Source organism: Magallana gigas, chromosome 1 (genome assembly GCF_963853765.1).
Source record: "Magallana gigas chromosome 1, xbMagGiga1.1, whole genome shotgun sequence".
NCBI classification, from domain to species: Eukaryota; Metazoa; Mollusca; class Bivalvia; order Ostreida; family Ostreidae; genus Magallana; species Magallana gigas.
In genome coordinates this window covers 73,792,643-73,798,426 of record NC_088853.1, presented here as the reverse complement: position 1 = coordinate 73,798,426, position 5,784 = coordinate 73,792,643, and the positions used below count along the sequence as shown (strand labels likewise).

The 5,784-nt window shown below is 35.3% G+C and overlaps 1 long non-coding RNA gene across 1 annotated transcript; it reads right to left on the bottom strand.

The window, feature by feature from the left end:
• Positions 1 to 3,114: 3,114 nt before the first annotated feature.
• Positions 3,115 to 5,534, bottom strand: LOC136272742 (uncharacterized). The gene is made up of 3 exons (XR_010710789.1): positions 5,470 to 5,534; positions 3,368 to 3,520; positions 3,115 to 3,286 (listed from the first exon to the last, which is right to left on the bottom strand). It is a non-coding gene; the product is annotated as an uncharacterized lncRNA (long non-coding RNA).
• Positions 5,535 to 5,784: the final 250 nt, after the last annotated feature.

The following is a 5,784-nucleotide window of genomic DNA, read 5'->3' as shown; positions in this document are numbered from 1 at the left end:
AACCATACCGCTGTACTGAGCAGACATAGATTTAGAAGATGAATTTTTTAACGCAAAGTACACACTTGTACAATGTTTATAGAGATCCACAGTTCATGGAAAGACATGGATACCGTTTGAATGAATGATATTTTAAACTTGCAAGGAGAAAGGAAAAATCAGAATTTTGACGTCAATTAACAGACGATGATTTATCTAAAAAATTGATAGGAGTCTTATGAAGTCATAGTGCGACAATATTTCCTATATTGTTAAACTAATTAGAAGGAGCGATATGGTTCAAGGTTCAAAGAGGAAGTCTAAAAGTTTATGAAAGTGATTTATATGTGATCCCGAATCTATCAAAATTAAGAAAAGGAGATATTTCTGCAAAAAAATTATTCGTGGCTTATTGGATATACATTTATGGATGACACAATTCTGTTTTATAAATTTGAATTTATGTTGGAAATACACGTTTCAACATTTTTTCAGTTTTCTTTGTTTAATGCCCAGTTGGATATTTGAATATCCAACTGATTGACGGTTGGATATTAAAAATATCCAACTCCTATCAGTTGGATATTTATATATCCAACACCTGCTGGTTGAATAGTGAAAATAAACGTTGACTAAATACAATGGGTAACGTCATAGAAGTTTTTTAAGTTGAGGAAAATGAACTTCTCCTAAAAGAATCTCCTAGTGTACTGTACCTGTCCAGTTTTTTCAGTGTATTATACTGGACAGCTACAGGTGACACATTAGACATGTGTAGGTAACCTGGCGAACATATAATCAAAGTGACGTCATGGTCTTGAAATAATTGCAACGGGTTTTCCTGGTTACCTTAGTGAGCGCCGTTATTTTTATCAAATAGACGTGTTGCACTATTGATAATATACATAGTATTAATCTTTTGTATTATTAGGCATCTTAGAATTAACTATTGATATCACAAAGTGTTTTTCCCAAAGATATTTCAGAGAGATTGAAGATCTGATATTATAAATGTTATGAAAGAAACATTAATTTACCGAGTCACTTGAATTTTGCAGCTTGATTCACATGGTTTCCTACTCGCACAGTCACGTTGCTTCTTGTTAATATTGTACACATATAAAAATTGATTCAATATTACAATATATATATTATTATATTACATATTACAACATTACAAAGTTGGAGTAAAATAAGAAACAATACCTGAGTTATCTACTCCATGTTTTTTTCACCAGTCACAACATTTTATTGAGTGCGTTACATGTAGTTTAATTCGATACGCAAGGGCATGCTCTTCGTATGAACAGTTTCTAAGGCGAGGCTAGCTACTGACAAACAAGTTAATAAAACAGGACTATCCACAGTCTTGTTTGAAGTCATCTTTTCGTAAGTTTTATGGTCGATACAACGACTTTGTTAGCAAATATAATCTTACACTTGGTCGCATGCTGACTGGCGTATTTCATACTAATTGTTAGACCATAATTAATCACCTAATTGTCTACGGACTTTTCCAGTTTTTTCCCGATTACGACAAAGAGCACATTGCGGGAGTGAATGGTCAGCAGTGGATGCTCATTCCTCGTAGGCACCTGATCCTACCTCTATCTATTTCAAGGTCTGTCTTGCTCTGCTATGAATTTGTATTTCGTTTTATGGATTTTTGAGATGGTTGACGATTTGTTTTCGTCATTTTTTCATAGAAGAAATACAGGTTTAGTATAATTTATACGATACGTATGATAAAAGGTTAAAGTTGATGTTTGCGTTACATGAATATAGTATCACCATGTAAAATGTATATTTTACATGTTGTGAACATTTTCTATAGTTTTAGCTTGTTGGTTAATTAACGTTATTTATTCTTTTTAATCATCGTGAAATTCCTCCTGACTGTGATGTGATAGAATGTAAATTAATGTTTATCAAACGTCTTAACTGTAACAAAGAAATAGGACATCAAAGTAATCAAGTGTAGCTTTTTGAAATATTCTTATTAGAAAGGCAGGATTGAAGGACAATGGTTTCAGCTAACAAATGTGTGTTTGACACTAATAGAGTTAATCCAATTACATAACAATTAGGGGATTAACGCAGGTGAATAAATGGGCGTTTACCTGGGAGATTGTCGGTTTAGGGATAAAGAAATATTATCTGATTGGATGATTTAAACATGTCAATTATTTAGATGGTCACGTCAGTAAAATATTATGATATGTTCTTAGAGATAATTCTAAGTTAGTTGAACAGAGTAGAGAGTTAAAGTTCAATAGTTAGAGGTTAAGAGTCAAGATTCAAGTCGTCCGTATAATACGTTACGTTTTCTCTCATTGTCATATGTAGGTTAACATTAAGTTAGAATTATTCATAAGCGAGTTTCCCCTTTTTAATGTGTACGGAGTGGAGAGTAACTGTTTGTATAATTGTGTTATTAACTGGAATAAATGTGGAAAATACAGCGAGTGTTGAGCTAATTCCCTAGTAATAGTCCGGTACTGAAAATACCCCATACGGTACAAATCCGACGGTTATAATAGAACTGAACATGTTTGATTTGAGTTTTATGTTACATGCATATGTAGGTAGAATACACCCATGTTTAAGTTGATGTCTACGTTACATGTAGGTATAATACATACAGGTGAGTGTTGATTTTTTTTTAAAAATTACATGTATTTTAAAGCATACATTTTCTGTTACATGTATGTAGAATCGAAAAGATTTTAGTTGATGCGCGTGCATGCTTGTGCTTCTATACGTAGATCACATACCGGTTTAGGTTTATTAATACGTTACATGTAGGTAGATTGCATTCAGGTTTATGTTGATTTATACGTTACAAGTAGGTAGAATACACACAGATTTAGGTTTATTTACAAGTTACATATAGTGTAGGTAGATTACGTAGAGGTTTAGATTTATTTATAGATAACATGTAGGTAAAATACATACAGGTTTAGGTTGATTTATAGGTTACGTATACGTAGAATACATGCAGGATTAGGTTGATTTATAGGTTACGTATACGTAGAATACATGAAGGTTTAGGTTGATTTATACGTTACATGTATGTAGAATACATACAGGTTTAGGCTTATTTAAAGGTTACATATAGGCAGAATAGATACAGGTTTAGGTTTATTTATTAGTTACATGTAGGTAGAATTCATACAGGTGTAGGTTGGTATTTGTTACAGCAAACACTTTGGTCGTCGTCCGTTGTGATACATCGATGACCAGGATCTTGACATAGGCCATTGTCGTCACATAATCCATGGGAACGTTGGTTGTATGGACACAGTTTCTGTAGATAAGATTTTTAATTTAGCAAAAATATTCTCTCTCTCTCTCTTTCTCTCTCTCTCTCTCTCACACACATACTGACCAGTTAGACATCTTGTAGCGCACCCCAGAAAACACCCGGTGACGTCATATCGTGTCGCCAGATAGCAACAGTGGTCTTGTGGTTTGAAGCATTAAGCTATAGCGCTTTCCTCTTGGTCAGGACAATCACTCTCCATGTAGGAACGTCGAGAATCTAGTGAACACCAAATCTCCAATGTACATTAATCACTTCAAAAAGATACGACATTTGTACTTTTATATGAAAAAAAAATAGCTTACACGTGCGCGGATCTAAGGGGGGGGGGTTCTGCCCACCGGAACAGAAGAAAGAAGGACAGCTTTTTAAAGAGAGACAGAAATGCATATATTTACAAATGTCTAAGGACGGACAAAGAAACAAACCGGTTGACTGGAAGACAAAGAGAGACAGCTCGAGCTTCAGAGATATGCTCTTGATGCATGTGTTGTAGTATTTTCTTTGTTTGATAGCAAGGAAAACGCCACGTAAAATAACATTCTACCATACATGTACAAAACAAAACGTTAAACATCAGGCAGGTAGACAAACAGAAAACATGAAAGAAGGACAGAAGACATGAGAGACAGACGGACAAAAGGACGGACATACAAAAAGCCATAATTCAACTTACAGGGAAATATATAAATTTACATGTAATGGCAGACATATAGACGGACAAAACACCAGGCTTACTGACAGATACAGACAGACAGAAGACTAGACAGACAGATAGAAGGACAAAAGACAACACCTACTGACAAATACAGACAGACAAAAGACTAGACTGACAGAAAGACGGACAACAGACCAGACTAACTGCCAAATACAGACAGACAGACAGATAGACAAGAAAGACAATTAGACGGGCAAAAGACAATACTTACTGACAGATACAGAGACAGAAAACAAGACAGACAGATAGACGTACAAAAGACCAGACTTACTGACAGAAACAGACAGACAGAAGACAAGACAGACAGATAGACGGAAAAAACACCAGACTTACTGACAGATACAGACGGACAGAAGACTAGACAGACAGATAACGAACAAAAGACAATACTTACTGACAGATACAGACAGACAGAAGACTAGACAGACAGATAGACGGACAAAAGACCAGACAGACTGACAGATACAGGCAGACAGACGACTAGACAGACAGATAGACGGACAAAACACCAGACTTACTGACAAATACAGGCAGACAGACGACTAGACCGACAGATAGACGGACAAAACACCAGACTTACTGACAGATACAGGGAGACAGACGACTAGACAGACAGATAGACGGATAAAAAACGAGACGGACTGACAGATACAGACAGGCCGAAGACTAGGGTAGACAGACAGATAGACGGACAAAAGACCAGACTTACTGATAGATACAGACAGAGAGAAGACTATACAGACAGATAGACGGATAAAAGACCAGACTTACTGACAGATACAGACAGAGAGAAGACTATACAGACAGATAGACGGACAAAAGACCAGACTTACTGACAGAAACAGACAGACGGATAAAAGAAAAGACAGCCAGAAGAGCGCATAACGAAATCTACACAACTCAATCTATGGAAGAAATATATACTGTAGGAGCACGTATCGTATATCCGGTAATTTTCGCGATTATCTAATTTTCTCTTTAATTCTTCACGATCTCTTTTGAACCGCAAATAATTGAAAACGCACAATTTGTATCCTGTATCATTTTCTATAACAAACTGTTAAATTCACAAAAAATGACTGAAGCAAATAAAAAAAAGTTGCAGATTTTTCCTTTTTTCGCAAATTTTGTGACAAGCGAAAAAACCGCATATACGGAACCAAATAAAATGTTTTTGTCATTTCATTTTGTCATGTCGTAATCTCTTTCTTATCATTCATACTTGGCTTCAACATTCGTCATGGATTTAATTTTGTTATTTTTTACTGCCAACGAAAATAACAAAATTAAATCCTCAACGAATATTTCTGCTTCTACAGTACATGTCCATGCATGTAAGACAGACAGATAGACAAAAGATAGATAGACAGATGGACAAAAATATATAGACTCAACATACAGAGAAAATTAAAGATATACATGTACCTATACCGAAAGAGAGAAAACTAACGTGACTTGGTGAACGGGGTGCAGAGACCAATGACAAAGAACAGGGTCTTCATGACTGATTGTATTTACTTGCATGAAAATGAACGCGCGCGCGTGCATTCCTAATATATAAAGAGGCCAAGGATACATGCACCAGTCGGATAATAATATTATCATTGATAAACTTTTACCCCAGGATGTAGCTGGTTTATTTCAGTATGCATTGTACAAAATAATCTGTCTGATTTGTTTCAAGTTCTGTCTGATCCTGGAAAATTAGGTCGATTGCCATCTGTTAGATATCTAGATTAGATATTCACATGAAGCTTCATATATC